The sequence below is a fragment of the Numida meleagris genome, chromosome 5, assembly GCF_002078875.1.
Source record: "Numida meleagris isolate 19003 breed g44 Domestic line chromosome 5, NumMel1.0, whole genome shotgun sequence".
In the NCBI taxonomy this organism is placed as follows: Eukaryota; Metazoa; Chordata; class Aves; order Galliformes; family Numididae; genus Numida; species Numida meleagris.
The window spans coordinates 22027127-22045861 of record NC_034413.1 but is presented as its reverse complement, the minus strand read 5'-3'; the positions used below and the strand labels follow the sequence as shown (position 1 = coordinate 22045861).

The 18735-nt window shown below is 38.3% G+C and overlaps 1 long non-coding RNA gene across 4 annotated transcripts in view; it reads right to left on the bottom strand.

Moving 5' to 3' along the window:
- Nucleotides 1–18325, bottom strand: part of LOC110399693 — an 84425-nt gene extending 66100 nt beyond the window's left edge. For all 4 annotated transcript variants that reach the window (XR_002439336.1, XR_002439339.1, XR_002439340.1 and 1 more), the window contains exon 1: nucleotides 5878–18325. This is a non-coding gene — a long non-coding RNA (uncharacterized LOC110399693). The remainder of the gene's footprint in view (nucleotides 1–5877) is intronic.

The window sequence follows — 18735 nt, the reverse complement described above, 5'->3', positions numbered from 1 at the left end:
GGAAGAGGAAGAGAGAAGTAATGTAACTTGCTATTAAAATGAAAGAAGCATCAGCAGCTCCTGACAGCTTATTCTTTTGTGTGTGTATATGAGCTGTGATTTAACGTGCAATAAAGCATCTGAATGGCCTCAGAAGGCTTGACATGTTATTGCCTCAAAACTGTGATCCGGATAGACAAAGGACACAAGTGAATCCTGCTGCTTTTATTCAGTGGGGCTTCTGTTGTCCTACAGTGGAAGAGATACATTACTCCTGGCCAACCCCAGAGCTGAGCTAAGCAAGCTGAGATATGAGCTTGTGCTTGTGAACCTTGCTGGGGGCATGGCATGGGTGGAGGGAGTCTTTGGGCCCAAATCAAAAGAGTGGCTTCTCATTCAGGTCCCTTTGCTGGGCCTGCTGGATGTCTGACTGTTAGCTCTCTGGTGTAGAAATCTGCAGAGGCTGCACAGTTGGGACCTGTAATTTCTTAGCCTGGATTTGTTGAGAGAACTTTTCATGTAATTGCACCCTACGGTGATATAGATGAGTTACAAATGTGAGCCAGTGAAATCAAGTGAGAGAATCTCTACAGTGTATCCAGAAGAAAGGATTTGTGTACTCATGGGGCGTATTTGATAGAATTACCCAAGTTTTTATCCTAGTTTTTCTCTGTCTCCTTCCCTCCTCATCCTCTTAAAGAATAGTGACTGACAGGGCGTTGAAAGCAGTTACTGTCCCCATCAGGGGATCAAGAGTGTTATGGTTTTGTGATTTTTGTTGTCGGTATTCCACATCATTACATCATGTAAGGTACGGGCAGTTAAAGAGTTAATTCCCTGGTTACTGCAAACTGCCTTTTTTGGTGTGGCCCTCTGAGGGGGAGGGGAGGAGGTGCACGCCCCAGGGGTCTTTGTGTTGGAGGGGGTGGTGAAGCCGCGTGGGAGACGCGGGGTGTGTTCCTTCCTGCGCGGCGGAGAAAGCACATGGTCCTCCTGCAGTTTACTGTGTAAGATTTTCAGCCTGTAAACTCTCTGTTATAATTCTACTAGCCTCATTTTTGATATATCTAGTAAAATTAGTTGTTCCTCCTCAGATTGGTGCCGCTGTTTTTGTGTTAGATCCGCCTATGAGTCCCCTGCCTTTCCCCTCTTCCCTTTGTTTCCCCAGGGTGTGGGTCCGCGGCTTCCCTGCTGTTTTAGCCGCCGGATGGCCCGGGGCCGGCCCCTACCCTCCGACAATTTTTTTTCCTTTCCTCTTTCCTTGTTTTTTTTTCTTTCGGGCCTGTCCCCCTTGTCACGGACGCAGACCCTTAGATAATACCGTGACAAAGAGGAAAAAATAATCCAGGAAATAATATTTTCCTGTCTATCCTCTGTCACTTAGCTGTCTCTCTTTCTTCTCGAAACCGGCTCCAGACCTGACACCACTGCTTATTTTTCACATGTAACTGTGCTACCTTACACTGGCCTTTCTGAGTGTTGGAAATATCCAAATAATTGATCAGGACGGTATCTCTGATAAAAGCAGATTTTATTCGCAATTGCAGTGGCGGGCGTCCTGCAAGCAGGCGCACCGCAGAAAGCAGTGTTACATCTTTTATGCCCTATTACCCGACGCTTATCTTTTCCTCCCCTGGTTCCTCATTGGCTGAGTACTTCAGGTTCACAATCTTCCCGACGCTCAACTAAACATAAAGATACTGATTGAACATAAATTGTTGCTAGCTAAGCATGTATATTGCTAATTAATTAACTTCTAACTCTTGCTTACTCAGCACCCGGTCATTATTTCTAGACACCTGTTGATTCTTGGATAAAGATAAGTGTGGAAGGAGGACAGAGGGAAGCATCCTGCGGCCTGCCTGTTGTATCCCTCCCCCAATCCTAGAGTGAGACAATTTGGCCTTGTGTGGAGGCCCTGGCTTCTTTGATATTTGATAAACCTGCTATTCTTTTGCTGAGGGCCTCTTAGCAAAACAGAATAACCTTACAATATGCTTTTAGTCTAAAATACAGAAACTGTGGTCTTGGTACTTATTAATTACTTCATTTACTTACTAAGCATGCATCAATATCTAAAGGACAGTTGATGAAAACAATCAGAGACCCCCCTTTCAATGAAATAAAGAGAACCCCAGAAAGAATTATTAGTATCAATAAAGAGACCACGAAATAAAGTACTAATCTTGTTAGTTCTATATGCAGAAGCAACATTCAATTCCTACATGAGGATTTGTGGAGTCCATTATTCTGAATTAGTATTCAGAACTTCTTTGCTTCATGTAATGGTTCTATGTTATCATTCATAAAGCAAGTGAGTCTGAAAGGCTTTTGGAAGACCTTCCGAAAAGGCATTATGTATTTACTAAACTCTGACTATGAAAGAAAATGGGGGAAAAAAAGAATGGAACGAACAACTAAATGATATCCAAACATAATACAGGAAATAACATAGGCAGATTTCATCTGCAAAGATTTTATGCAGTTGTGGATACATTAGAAAAGACTTTAATTATGCATCCTTGAGGACTTGAAGTATGTATTATTTCTGCAGCTAAGCCAGGTCCTGAGAATTATTTCTGGCTCTAATATATGATCAGCCTCTTTAAAAACACTCCTTCTCCCCTTTTACAGCTCCCACTCACCGTAGGGCCTAAAAACATATATATATATATTATATAATAACTTCTTTTTGGAACATCCATTATGCCAAAATTTTCATCTACCTCTGGGTGCAGTTTGCCTGTTTCTACTTTCTCATTTAATTCCAGCAACTAGACACTAGTGTCCAGTAACCAGACACTCTCCATCTCTGTCAAAAGATCTTATGATCAGTGGGAGAGTCAGTTCAGAGTGTCCCAGTGGATGTGTTGGAGAGAGATGAACAGTCCAGAACACTTTTTTATGACTTTATTCTGTTCCCACTTTTGCTTCCTGCTTGGAAGAAGAAACTCTTATTTCTAACATTTTTGTCATCTTAGACTCTCCAAAGAGGACTGCAAATCAAATCACAGTAAGGATTTGTAAAATAACCTTTTGTATTTGAAATTTCTTACTGTTGAGAAACTGTAAACAGATTTTTTTTTCCATTGTATTCATTCAAATGTTATCCAGCACACTTCTAACTTGTTGTTGGACATTAGATACAATGAAATGCATTACCTCAAGGTACAGTAAAGAACAAACCAATAATTGTTGGTTTAAGCATAGATCATAGGCTTTAAACGTAGAATGCATAATCCATGTATGCAGGCTGAGTTAAGTGTCCTCTCCTCTCCCACCCTCCCAGTTTACAGCTCAAATGCAAACATTTTTTAAAAGCAAGGATCATGATTCTTTAATGTCTGTAATTGATGGAAACAGTACTGCTTCCTTTACTTTAAAGATAACTTTGTAATACCAGTTAAAGACAAGAAAGTTGTTGATTTGTACAAATATAACACTTTCCTGCTAAGGAAGAGAACATTTCATAGATAACTTTTCCTTATGATACACTTTTTGAAGGGCGCTGTAAACTTAATTTCCAATTCCACACTGCACGTGATCAGCCATCTCTGTTGTGTCTTTTCATAATGCACAAACTTCATTGCTTCTACAATATTCTACTCAGGAAATACAAACTTCCATCCTTTCATCATACTTACAAAGGAGAAATAAAAAATGTGAAAGACAGTGGAATTTAGAGAAACCCAGAAAGTAATTAGGTTAGGCGACCTGACCTACAGCCTCATACTGTTGAATGGCTTGCTGATACACAGCATTTTAGAAAATCAAATCAAATTATTACAAAACACATGGACTGAACATAAGCCTGGAAGGAGAGGGAAAAGAGATACTTAAGTGTGGAGACAATTATGGTTGGGAAAGTTTAATATAAGAGGGAATTCAGAGCTGGGTAGAGATTTTGGTAGCTAGGTAACTCAGGTGTTTGTATGGATGGTAAGCATGACAAAGAAATCCTTTTAAATTCACTAATTGCTTCAGCATTCATAATTTCCCTGCAGCATTGGATCAGTTTCTGCAAGAATACATCAATTCATCACTTTAGGTTTTGCAGATGCTTTCTGGGGCTTAGAATCTGTACAAAGAATTTGCAAGGAAGATCATAGTGCCAAGCACTGAAACTTTTTACAATAAGTTGATTCAATTTGTTGTAGCTGGACTTTGAAAAAATAGCCCTCTTACTGCATACTCGAATGCCTGCAGGGCATCTTGTGGGGAAATCATCAAGCTAGGCTTTTTAATACTTCTTTGACATCTCAAATCTCACTGAGAAGCATCCCAGGATGAAACCAATTGCTTATCAGGTGCAGGAAAATCTCTAAGCTTCATTGTCCTTTCTCATTTACACCTTTTATTAAAGCCAGCTATTCAGCCTCATGTCATTTTCTTGAAAAAAGCAAGTCAAATTGTCTATATAAATAATGTGAAAATCTACGCTTTGTTGTAAAACATATTTTTAATACACTTCTGTTAGGAAATTCCAAGATATACCTAGGGATCCTTTAAAAAAAGCAAGAGTCACAGTATGCCAAGCTACAACACACTTTCCTAGCAAAAATAATGCCACATTCTATCAGAAAGACATTCTTGCTTTTACCCCTATGATGTGTAACCATAAGTTGTATGTTAATACTTATATTACTTCCTTCTACTGTTAAAATACACCTGAAGAACACAGATCAGACAAGTCGTCTACAAAACAGTGTCATTTACACATCAAGACAACAGCACATATGAATCTTGGGAGAGATGGATACAAACTTTATTCCCATTATCCCTCTAAAACCTCTAAAACACTGTGGTGTGCTGCACAGTGACCACAGGAGAGTTTATATGTGACCTCAGCTATGATGTAATTCCAGCCCTCCATCCCTCCCATTCCCTTGCCCCCTCCCTCCCTCAAAAAAAAGAGTACTTGCAGTCACAATGATAACTATATCTACAGTATAATTTGCATAGGTAGCTGATTTTTCTTTTTTCTAGTATGTCTCTTGTAATCAATTTAGTGTTGTTGGAGGCTGCAGGATTAGTTCATCATCCTCCAGCAACTCTTATATCAATACACCTCTGACCTACAGGCCTGCTTCTAGTGGGACTGAGATTCTCCGGTCAGTTAAATCACCTGTCCCTTGGTGATAAATGCTGTGAAGGCGTAATTGTAAAGGCTTGAATAAGACCATTAATTTAGAGCAAAAATAATACTGTCTGTAAAACTTTCAATATTTAAATCCCCCAGACTGAGTAGTACAATTCTGGTAAAGCTCATGCTATTCTACACTGACCTATTGCTGGACACTACATGATGTTATGATGTGGAATACCAATAACTGAAAATCATAAAACCATGACAGTGTCCAAATCTCACAGAGCATAATCCAAAGCTGTGTTCACTTTCCATGAGTTCTACGGCTGTCTCATTTCATTCTATCTCATTTTCATAATATCTTCAAAATATCTATCAATGTAATTGTTTTCTTGCTATAAAACATCTGGCTTTATTTATTTGTTGGTTTCTTTGTCTAGTCAGAAAAAGAAATATCTCATGATGAATTATGAATATTTTATTTTGCCCTGTTACCCTAAGTTCTTAGACATGTACTTCCATTTATGTTTTTCTCAATCAGAGATTTGACTTAAGGGATTCCTGCTTGCATACTGTTGTCCCCTCTTCCCCCGTCACAGGCACATTGACATCGAAGAAAATGATTAAATACAAATAAATTCCACTCAGAATTTAGCCAGTAGCTCTACATGCTCCCCATTATTTGAAGCCTTTACTTTAGGTGGATCTTCACAATACCAGTACACTACAACACAGTTCTCCACCCACGATGCATAGCTGAAGGAACACATCTGTATCATGTCTAACTTAAAAGTAATATAAAATTTAATTACCTGGGCTCTGCTGGTATTTTTATGTAGAAGGTAGACTTCACATGCTCTGTGGATTAAAAAAAAAATGTAAAAATACCACTTTATGAGACCAACGAGGAAATAAATATTGCTCAAGACATTTAAGGGAGGGGTGAGGAACATCATTAGCAAAGCTTGTGCTGGGGAAAGAAGTATGGGGGAGAAGATAGATAGCAAATGGTCAAACACTAAAATAAAGAAAAAGTGTTATCTCAGAAAAGGAAACTAACTGAAAACAAAGGGAACTGGGAGAACAATTGTAAAGGAGTTCAAGATTGGTGCAGAATGATCAGGCCAAAACTAATAAGCTTTTTGTCAGGCTTTAAAATCGACAGATCTACCATGTGCTTCAGCGAACTGTGATTTCTTTCCATAGCAAGGCGGATGACTTTTTATCAGACGTGTCACTTGGTAAAATAATTGCCAGCAATAATAGTGCAATAGAAGCATACTCAGAGCACAATTTATCCATGTCTATTCTATCTTTCAACTTCAAAGCTTCTACTGCCTCACAGATCACATCAAAATGACACCTCTGTCATTAATGACAGTGGTCTAATGCAATACAGAGAAGTCAAATCGCTTCTCCAGATAGGAAGAATGCTCTCATACAGAAACTAAGCATGTGCACAGGCCTTGACATTCATATTCAAATGTGTATTTGTGGGGAAGAGGGTGGGTTTGACATACAGATTTATTCATCTTTGAAACAGCTTGATTTTAGAAAGCACAAAAATCACTAGGATTAGAAGAGAGGGGAGCTGAGAGAAGCACACAGAGATTTAATTAATGCAAAGTGAATGCCTAGATTTGGGAAATTTCTGTTGCCTCACCCCACAGCAATGGTTAGACTGTGTCAAAAGTCAGAGATGTGAATTGTCTTTAAAGAAAGAAAAGAATAAAGAAACAATTCAAATAAAGATAAACACAACTTAAGAGGCACACACTGTCTTTGTAAGCAAAACCAAGTATTTTCTGGCTCCAGAAACAAGCTTCACTACTGTGAGGACACTTGTGGTGGTCATTAGTCATCTAAAGAAGAAAGCCTGCTAACTGTAGTTCTCGTAATGGAAAAAAAAAAGTCTCTATATGCCAGTCCTATTTTGAAATAAGCATAGAAAAATAAATCTCTAAGCATGAAAAATACATTTTTTTGCTTTCTTAGTATACATAAACACACAAGCAACCAACCCCATAGAAGTGACACTTAAGTTTCACTAAGATGTGTAGTTAAAAACATATCTAAAGGCTCAATTTCTCAGTTCAGTGATTAGATTTACTTCCTGGGGATTAAGTAAAGCTTCAGAGGGAAAGAATGAGTTTTAAGATTATTGTCAAATTTTACCAGCTTCTCCAAAAGAACCATTTCCTGAAAAGGCTGCTTAGGGGGAAGTTAAAACTTGACCATAGTGCATTTCTGTAATACTTTTACTAAAAAGAGAGACAATCTAACAATTAATAATCTCACATTGTACAACAACAACAAACACAAAAATATGCTTCTTTCAAGACAAAGAAAGACCAATTATTTTGGCTGGTTTGAGCCTGGAACAAGATACTGCACATACAAGTGTTAAATAAAGCTCTTAAATTGTTTTATCTTCAGTTTAATTTATCTGAAGAGTCCTGATAACCTAAAACCTCTATTTCCTCAAAGGTCAGGAGTTGTACACGAGTAAATATTGGAAGTATCTCACACCTGTCCTGCCAGGATGGTTCACCTTTTACCCACAGTGATGTTGTCTAAGGCCGAAGAAATAATTAGCCTCTGTTGCCGTTTGTACTCAGAGTTTTTAATTTAACCTTTGTACACCCTCCACACTGGCAAAGTATTTCTATGTTTAATCAGCACCAACTGGATTGTGCTGGCCAGCACATTTCAGTGTCAACCATGACATCATTTGTAAAACACTGATGCTTTTCCATCCATCCTTTTCATCTTGTGTAGATCATAGAATGGCTTACACTGAAAAGAACCTTAAAGATCATCTATTTCCAAACACTCTGGCACTGGCAGGACTGCCACCCACCAAATCAAGCTGCCCAGGGTCCCATTCAACCTCTCCTTGAACATCTTCAGGGATGGGGCATCCATAGCTTCTCTGGGCAAAATATTCTAGTACCTCACCACTCTCTGAGGGAGAAATTTCTACCCAACATCTAACCTAAATCTCCTGTCTTCTACTTAAAAGCCATTCCAACTTGTCCTATCATTATCAGGCCATGTGAAAAGTCAGCCTCCCTCCTGTTTATAATCTCCCTTCAAGTACTTGAAGGCTGCAATCAGGTCTTCCCACAGCCTTCTCTTCTCCAAGCTGAACAAGCCAGCTCCCTCAGCCTTTGTTCACAAGAGAGGTGCTCCACCCACCAAGCATCTTCGTGGCCCCCTTCTGGACCTACTCCAACAGCTCTGCATCTTTCTTGTGCTGGGGACTCCAGGCTTGGACACAGTACTCCAGATTGGTCCTCACAGGGGCACAGTAGAGGGGGACCTGCCTTGTCCTGCTGGCCTCTTATGATGCAGCCTAGGATACAGGCTGCAACACCTTGCACTTGGCCTTGTTAAACCTCCTTAGATTCTCGTCTGCCCACTTTTCAAGCCTGTCCAGACTGCTCTGGATGGCATCCCTTCCTTCTATTATGTCAACATGTCAACGTCTCCACTCAGCAAATTTGCTGAGGGTACACTCAATCCCACTGTCTATGTCAATGATAAAGATGTTGTAAAGCACCAGTCTCAAGATGGACATCTCTCATCATTGGCCTCCACCTGCATATAGAGCCCTTGATCATCTTGACCCTTTGGCTGTGACCATCCAGCCAATTCCTTATCCATTGAATAGCCCAGCCTTCAAATCTTCATCTTCCAATTTAGAGACAAGGATGAGGTGCAGGACCATGTCAAAGGCCTTACATATGCCCAGGTAGATGACATCAATTGCTCTTTGTCCACTGATGCCATCAATCCACTATAGAAAATGGGAGTTATGTTTCCATTTTCCAGTCACCAGGGACTTCACTTGACAGCCAGAACTTTTCAAATATGATGGAGAGTTTCTTGGCAACCACATCAGCCAGTTTCTTCAGGATGCTGGGATACATGTTATTTGGCCCCATGGGCTTGTACCCACAAAGTGGTCTTGGACTTGGTCTGCTCTTACAGTGGGAGGGATTTTTCTTCCCCTGACCCCACATCTAGAGGTTCAGGGACATGAGAGGCATGAGAAGCCTGACTGCTAGTGAAGATCAAGGCAAAGAACTCATTGAGTACCTCAGTCTTCTTTGTGTCCATTGAAGGCAGTTCTCCCTTCTTATTTATCAGAGGGAGTGCACTCTCCTTTGTCTGTCTCTTCTGAGCCAATGTATCTGTAAAATCCCTTTTTACTATTTTTCACATTCCTCACCAAATTTAGTTCCATCTCCACTGTGGGTTTCCTGATCCCATCTCTGCATGTCTGGACGGCATCCCTGTATTCTTCCCAGGCCACCCATCCCTGCTTCCACTGCCTGTAAATTTCCTTCTTTTCTTCAGTTTGACCAACAGGTCCTTGCTCAATCATGCTGGTTTCCTGGCTCCTCTGCTTGATTTCTTATGCTGGGGGTGGAGAGCTATTGTGCTCTCAGAAAGGTGTCCTTAAAGGGCTCCCAGCTCTACTTCATTCCTCTGTCCCTAAGGACTGTTTATTAGGTGATGTCATAGAATCATAAAGGCTGGAGAAGACCACTAAGATCACTGAGCCCACTAAAAGATGTCCCTACGTGACACACTTACCATTTTCTCAAACATCTCCAGGGACGGTGACTCCACCATTTCCCTGGGCAGCCTGTTTCAAAGCCATCATACTCTTTCTGAGAATAAATTGTTCCTAATATCCAACATGAATCTCATACAATAATTCCTTCAGCAGCCAGAAATTTGCTCTCCTGAAGTTCAGTGTTCTGACTCTCTCCTTTGCCAGGCCCATATTCCTTGAGATCATTAACTCAATCAGGGCATGGCCACTATAGCCCAGGCTGCCTCTAATCTTAATCTCTTTGATGATATCGATATCCTCTGCATCGGAGAGCACCAGGTCCAGTAACACTTCACCTCCGGTTGGTCTGATCAGGAAATTATCCTCAATGAACTCCAGTAAACTTAAAGGGAAAAATCCCTGTCTTTCCACCTTGTACCTATCATGAAATGGCTTTCCTGTTTGCTTATACAGATAAATATTATATATATACTTGCATTTATTAATATAGAAAAGCTTTTACTTAAATAGACAGTACAAATAACCTATCTCATGTTTTCTATAAATTTTCAACATGAAAATCTCTGGATAATGATTATCTTAGAATGCCCTACAGTTTTAATGTACAAAAATTGCTTTCCAAAGAAGAGAAATAATCAACAGGACTACCATTTTTTCCTCATTAAAATTCATAACATTCTAGCTAAACCTGTAAAAGAAATGCAAGATCTCTTGTCTTGAGAGACACTGTAAAAATGTGTAAAAGCATTTTGAATTTTGCACACAAAAACCTGCATTTGGTACTCCCAAGTACTCCTCTCAAGTACCCTCATAATTAGAAACAGATCTGAATCATTGGGAAGGTCAGAGAAAGTCTCTCTGCCCTTGGGCAGAATTCAGACCATTGTTGGACTTCATACATGGTCTCTGGCTTTCTTGTGATTTTTGTTGTTGTTTTTATTTTATTTTTTCCATTTTATTGGAGTACAGCAGCTGCTGTGACATTTTGTTCTTTTTTTTAATATATATTTACGTATGCAAAGATCCACTCTTTTAGAGTAAAATGAGCTCATCATCCCTTCAACTCAGAGTTCTTTTTCACTGTATGTTAAGAAATACTGTACAAACTACACCTCAGAGGTGGCTTATATGAATCTCTCTGCAGTATTCACCCTTTTTTATGCTTACTGCCTTTCTAGTGTTTCTTCAAGCATTAAATGTTGTGCTTTGTTCTAAGGCAGGGCAGTTGCTGAAACAAGTGTATTTTTTCTATTCCAAGTTCTAGATTGCACTGTTAATAAAAGATTGCTGTGCAAAGAAAACACTAGATGCAAATAAGTTCTTCATGTTAGAGTAGCAAGCATGGAAATGTTTGTCTCTCCTGATTACCACTTCATAAGAAAAAATACTAATAGAACTTTTACCCCATAACCTTCCAAGTACCCTAACTAAAAAGCACTTTCAGAGAATGCAAAGATATAATAATCCCAAGATGAATCTGCCCTACAGTCCCCTTTTCTGCCATACAAATGTTTGGGAGCTTATCACTGAAGCCACATTAGTCTTGATTTAAGGTCTTTTGACACATTATTACAGCACACTGCCATCACTTCACACCTGCCATTCTGTCAGTCAGAAAAGAGGGAGGGGAAACAATTTTGATGTCAATCAACAAATCCTTTGGGAGGTGTAACCTGTTAAGACATATTACCCTTTGCCCATTGCAATTTACAGACTTTGAATTTAAAGGACATATGCCAGAAATAATTAAAGACTAATCTTTTTGTACTCACTTATGTATGAAGGCATTTAGCACCACCAGCACATTTATACTGTCCAGAAGAAAGAAAAGAAAGAGGATCTGCTGAGTGTGGTACTCCTCTGTTTCAATTTCTATTAATCACTTGTGCTGAATGGATGTTAAAACCCTCTGTCTTCACGAAACAAATATTTAGAACAGTAGTCCTAACTCTTACACTTCGATTAATGTCCTGGTACAGTACAGATTATGCCAGCATGATGCACAGTCCCTAACACTGTCTGTGAATCAAAACATTATTTTTTAATAGAAACAATGATATGAAATTATTGAAAAATAATCTCACAAAATTAAAAATAAATGGAATCTTATTCCTTACATTTTAGTGGCTACAAAAAAAAAAAAAAAATCTCATCCCGGAGAATTATAATTTGAGCATGGCTTTGCTTCTCCTTGCAGCTGTTCTACTGTAATTTACTCAAACATCAAAGTAATGACATCAACCTCAGAATCTGAATTTAGAGAGATTAAGCTGAATGAGACTTCTTTCTCCATGCTAGATTTTCAGAATAGTGGAGAGGAAAAGAAGCATTTGTACAGCCCAGTTGTTACCATTCATAATTCATCTCTGGAAGGAACATCTTGTACTTAGACATGACCTTAGAGCTACAAGTTAAAGAAAATAGATACAAAGTGAGAATACCTTTGGAGTAAATAAAGCCACAGTCAAGGAGTATATAGCCCAGAGAAAACAGGAATAAAACAAATTAATTATATAGTATATATATATTTTTTACAATATCTCACTGTATTACTATATGTACAGCTTGTTTGGGCTGGGAATGGGATGGAGTAGTGGAAGCTCTGACTTTCAGCTTCCACTGTGTATTACTACATCATTACCAGGGAGAACAGTTTTGGTAGCTGATCTGCAAAAAATTGTTCAGGCACTTTGTTCACTAGGCAAACTCTATTGCCCTAGGAGAAGATGCATTCATTACCTCTCAGGAAACACACTCTTTCCTGCATCTTCTTCCTGCCCTTCCTCATTATATACACACGTATACATAAGCAATAAAAGAGGGAACTTGGAGGTAAGGAGAAGAAAGCAATTGTTCTCAACTTTGCCACAGAAGCTGGGGAATAATACATCACCTCCTACAAATCAAATACACTGTGGCGTGCTCTACTGATAGTGAGGGTATCAAAATCACAGAGGTGATAAAGAGCAACACAGTCTCCTCAATTTCTATTCACAAGATATTTTCATCAGGTGGGTATAGATTAATACATGGACAAAACCATTATGCACAGATTTGTTTACTAATGTGATCTGAGGGAATGAAAGAGCTAAATTATTTTTAGTTGGTGATAGCAAGAACAGTGTGTACTAGTAACTGATAACTTTCCTTTGAGGCGAGTTGTTTTTTACAAAATAAGCAAATCACAGCATGAAAGATTATGTCTTCTCAGCTCTCATATTTTAAAGGAACTTCCTTTGAGGAAGGTAGGAAGTTGAAAGATAGGAAAGTAGGAATAGGGGTTGGATTTGCATTTACCTTTTTACACAGAGTCAGGAGGAAAACAAGGACTTCTTCAGCATGTCTCCTCTTTAAAATGTGCCATCTAGATGGCATCTGTCTGTTTAGATACAATTTGCTTCTTTCCACATTATCATGGTACCAGAATCCCTCCAGCTGTTATTTTTGCCCCCACTGCGCTCCAATCCACTCTCTTTGGAAGTGACTCAGACATGATGATCAGTCCCTTAGCCTCTCTGATTCAGCTTGCTGTGGCATTCTTTAACTTAATATATAACATCAGCAACTGTCCCTTGTCTTTAAACTATGATGAACATGAAAAGTAGCACAGAACAAGAAGCTAAGACTTTCTAGGATGGACCAGAATGGCTGCTTTCAGGAAACATCAGCACTCACAGCCACACAAAAGCCAGAAGCCAAATAACTGTATCTAATAAAAGAGCAAAACAGTATAACCAGCATCACGTTTCATATGTTATAGTAACAATAATGTAAAGAAGCTGTATGTTTGTTGGTGGCAACCGACTGCAGATTTTGCTTTTACTTTCTTAAGTGTAAAGCAATTTTGGACTTCTCACGAGTAATGGGATTTGAATGAGCCTCCCACTTTGAAGCCAGTCAGAAGAGAACCTTGTCAACCTGGAAGGCTGTCGAATATGCTGTGACATTTAATCAACTGTTTTACTACAGGCACACCTCTACTGTCTGTGGTGAAGTGAACATGATTCCTTTCACCTTGCTTCGCATCACTTTTCAGTGCACTGCCTTCGAGAGCTGTGTTATAGCTCTTTTTTTTTCCCCCTAAGAGGAACACAGTAACAGAGGTCAGCTACAGTCATGAATTTTATGAAAGGTTTGCTGGGAAACCACATTAAATGGCAGCATCAGTCCATACATCAGTTCTGCAGTGCTTTTATTCCAAGACTTTGCAGCTGAGTGATTTGCAGTGTACTTACATTTCATGGCCATCATTTTCAAGCAGTGTCATTTGCCTTAGTATCAGACACTTCAGCTGCACCAGAGTCCACCCAGCTATGAGTGATAAATTTATTTCAAGAAAAGGTCCTCAACAGAAACATACTCCCAAGATCCTCAAACTTCCAATATTAGGAAACCTTGGATGTAAAGCCAGACATGGAAAATTCAAAATACAACAAAGGTTAGGGAAGAAAAACTGAGAAGAAAATTACAATCTCAGGACTCAGAAATCAGACAGCTTTGGATTCAGAATTGAAACAGCACAATTTCTTTGTTTTTGCTGTTTGGGCAAGCCTAACCTCTATTCAGAACGGTCTAGTAATATGATGAAATACAATCATTCATATCTCTGAATACAGATCATCCCCAAAATTTCTATCACTGCCTTATCCTAGAGAAACATGTATCTTATATAAACAAGCAAATAAAGTCTATCTAGTACTACTATTTTCAGTTTTTAAGCCTCTAGACTAGAGGCCAACCGTATCAACATTCACATGCACATAAAACAGAAGGATAGCTCTAACAGAGCTCGATCTACATTCAACTGTTGCTGTGATAATGATCCTGCCATTTATGATAGTCATTCTGTCAATATAAATGAGCTCAGCAGGATGTTATTTAAGCATAAGATGAGGTCTGTATTATCAATATGGTAAATATAATGTTTTTTAAGTTTTTGATGGAAAACCAACACTAGTGGCATTTTTTTCCAAGCATATATTTTCCCAGAGATAATATTTCCTCTATTTCCATCATGATAGCATATATATTATTTTGTGTTTAATCATACCATTGATATTGGATATCAGTAAAATTTTTATTATTGTAAAATACTCACTTGCATCAGTAATGTCATGTCAATCACAGAGCCACAAAACTTTGCTGGTTTGTTAGCAGCACAACATCTTGACTAGTATTTAAAAAAGAATTGAACTATTCCTTATTCAAGCAAGCAAGAGGACAGAGACACCCAATCACAATATTAACGGTTCCAAGAAACATCTGTGAGGACTTTCCTTGGTCTCCTTGCTTTGTCATCTATCACTTCTGGTGCAGGTATTCTAAAAATCACTGTAACTGCCTACAACATCACATCTATTGCTCTGAATCAAAGCTGCTTTAACCAGAAGGACTTAAGTGGTCCACTGTCTCCACCTGGCTATGTAGACAGTCTGTATCCATGACAGGGAGAAATTGTACAGTTGAACTCAACTGCTGTTAACATTCTGATGGTTACAGAACCCTACTTACAGTAGCCTCAAATGAAGGTAGGGTTTAACGGCTCACCTTACTCTTGTTCCTCAGTCTCAAACTCACTTCAGTGACTTTGCAGTCATTCTACAGGCTGCCTGTTCACTACGATCAAAGAGACTGTGAGTGATTGAGCACAGTTCATTTGTTCTGTACACAGAAAGTAAAATCATATACAGAAATAGAGTATTAGAAAACATAGCAAGAATAGAGAGCCACAATCTTACAATAACCACTTTTTTTTCCACTCAACATACCTGACCTGTTATTTCTATGTGAAAAAGCCCTATTCATAAAGCAGAAGTTTAAAATTACAGGCACAAACTCCAAAGCACTGAAATGAAGGAAATGGTAAGGTAGAAGCAAAAATGTCTCATTTCTTAAGATCTCTTAAGAAACTTTTTATAAAGAGACACCCAGGCCAGCTCAAATCTTATCTGTATCTTATTCGTGGATCGGGAACTATCAATAAAACATTGGCTAAGTCGTAAACATCTTGATGTTTCTGGTTAAGATTAGGAGCAAGTATTTACATGGGAAGATTAAATCTGATTTTGTTATTTGAACCAAGGCCAAAGGAACTTGTGTAGGAAATCTCAGTGCAGTATAGCATTTTTCATATATTAAACTGTAAGTCTGAATCTCCTCCAGTAAAACTCAGTAGTTGCCTGATGATGCCTCACAGGCACACAGAGAATGAGTTCTTGGTGTTGGTTTGTTTAATACTTGATGTAGAAGACCCCTAATTAGAAAATGGCTACCGAAATAAGTCCTACCTGTGTTACCTGTTAACTGTTCCTATAGAGCAAGGAAACAAAAAACAAGCTTAGGAAGAAAGCCAGAGTTCTCTTTACACCCATTGCCAGCTCTTTACTTCATAAAGAGGACAAACTGATGGGGTAGGTGCAGAAAAAAATAGATGCTTTCCTTCCCTTTACACCATGGCTGCTCTAGAGAGCTGGAAAAATGCAGTCTCTGGCACTGACATTCTGATGTTCCTTACAAAAGAAAAAGTAAATGTGCACATCTGTAAATTTCAGCAGCAGAAAAAGTTTAAGAGGGCCTGTCACCTTCTTCATGGTATATCTAGCTTGGTAAATAAGGAAGAGAGTGTGTACTCTTGGCAAAACCATTGGGCATTCTGTACTCAGCCTTCCCTCTTGAAATAAAATAAAACATTATGTTGTTTGATGTATGGCTCTCTACTACCTCATCATTCTCACATGATTCAGCAAACATTAGAAAGATTTCTTCTGTTTAAATCCTTTACTGCAACAGAAGTAAATATCTTACTTTTAGAAAACACATTTCTTAAAGATAAAATACAATTCTACAATACTCTTTCAGATAGATTTGCCATAAGTCAGATACCCTTGTTCAAATAATGGACTATGAACCCAATTTATCTTGTGCCTTCAAGAAGTACAGAACTTGGTCTTATTAAGGTGCTTTATTATGAGAGTCTGTGACTGATACGATGAATTGTTTTTCAGCTGTGCCATGGTTACCACTGTAAGTCTTCTGATTGAATGAAAAGGCAATTAGGGAGGAAAATATTTTACAAGAGACCAAACCAATATGATACTGTTTTAAGGACAGATCAGGATTTTGATGACATTTACACTGTTATTCAACTCAAAATAACAATATTGAGCTACATAGTACTGTGCTAAGAGCTAAGGGAACCAACCTATTAAATTAGGGGGAAGAATAAAAATACAAAAAATGATACTGTAATAATACTTTTGAATCAAGAGCATTTGTTTTTCACTTTCCTTTCAGTTCTCTCTAAATTACAAATGTAAATAGGAGCAAATGAATGTTCCTTATTCAGATGACCGATCAGATCTATAGTTACATGACTGGCATACCTAGATGCAATTTTCTAATCTTTCATATTTCTAAGACAAGCTTTCTTCTAAATGACAAGGGTTTAAAAGTGTCAATCAAATGACAGACTAATTCAGTACATAACAAATCCAGAAAAACTACTTGAGTTCTTGTACCACTTACAGGATATAACTCAGTCATATGTGAGGAAATAGTGCTTGTGCTATGCATAAATACAGATGACTGTACTGGCTGGTACACTATAGCATAAAATCATCAAGTGGAGGAAAATAAAAGCAAAGCTGTGGAAGGCAGTAATAATAGCTGTTCTTGTAAGATCTAGACTATGTATTATATATATATATTGTAGGTCTTCTGCAGTCTAGATATCTGAGATTTTCTGTACGCTTTCCCCAAAGCATCATGAAATTATACCTGACTGTTGTTCCTCAATGCATAGTTTCACCAAAGTACTTAAAGGAATTGATGCATCTGATAATACTTGTACAGCTGATTACAAGTATTACTCTATTTGCTTACTGGCTGTTATTTGTCATTTAAATACTGTTTGCTCTTTTAATTTTACTTTAGTGCTGGAAGTTAGAACAAGCAAAGTCTGAGCAGGCCTAAAGTTTTGATTATTCAAAAGCTATGATCGGATGCAACATGAATTCATTTCTGGATTAGTTTGAACTGCTTTTAATCACACAGTTTAATATCTTTTCCGGAACCTTACTAGAGGACTTTTTGGAAGAGATTGCAAAATTGGAGTTCTAAATTTTTGCTTTTAACTCTGCAGAAGGAAATAAATATGAAGTCAATAGAACTGTGTCTGGAACTTTCCTTCCTTCTCCTAACACCAGTATTGCTATGAAAGTCAGCTACATTTCACTTATTAAACTCACTTTTTCCTTCAAAACAACAACAAAAATGGTAGTGAACGGGTGAATCTCACCAGCTGCCCTTACAGGGCTTATCTTTCATGAACTATTTTTCTGAACTTTAACGTAGCAGGGCCCAGCTCTGAAATCATTTTTCATACTGAGTCATACTTCACACTCCTCTTGCCCTTTCCAGCATCTTCCTCCCCAAAGTCCCACACAAACTGTGAAGTGAGGCTATTGTTCACGTTGAGTAAGGGTCATATAACACAGTATCTAATGACTAACAGACTTTCAGATTTACCAAATCATGTATGTTGGTTTTAAGACATGTCTTGCAAAAGGTTTAACTCACAGCACCACTGACAAGCATCTCATTTCATAGATCCCTAATCTGAACTGCTACAGAGCAGGCAAAAGGGAAGTTAGTTGATTACAAAGGCACCATGGGACCAAATCACATTTGACATGAATCAACTTCCACTACATGCATAAGAGCATCGCTATGAGCACATGGTATTGTAATTCATAAAGAGCAAAAGTATCTTTTAAAATTATTTTCCTACATTAAATAAATCGTTTTAAAATTGGGAAATAAGTATAAAAAGGAACCTCATAGCAGTAGTGAGAAAAAAGTGTTTGCTTTTTTTCCCTCAAAGTAACTGGAGATCAAAGAGGTGAGGGACAAGCTGAAATGTCATCCTCATTAACAAAAGGATATATTTTAAATGAGTTTTGTAATTATGTAGGTATATAAGAAACTGATGTAGTGGTTGTTAAATCTCACAAATTAAAACACGAAAGCTGAACTGCAACCCAGAGTTTTCAGAGCAATCTCAGAGCTCAGAGAATTCATAAACCAA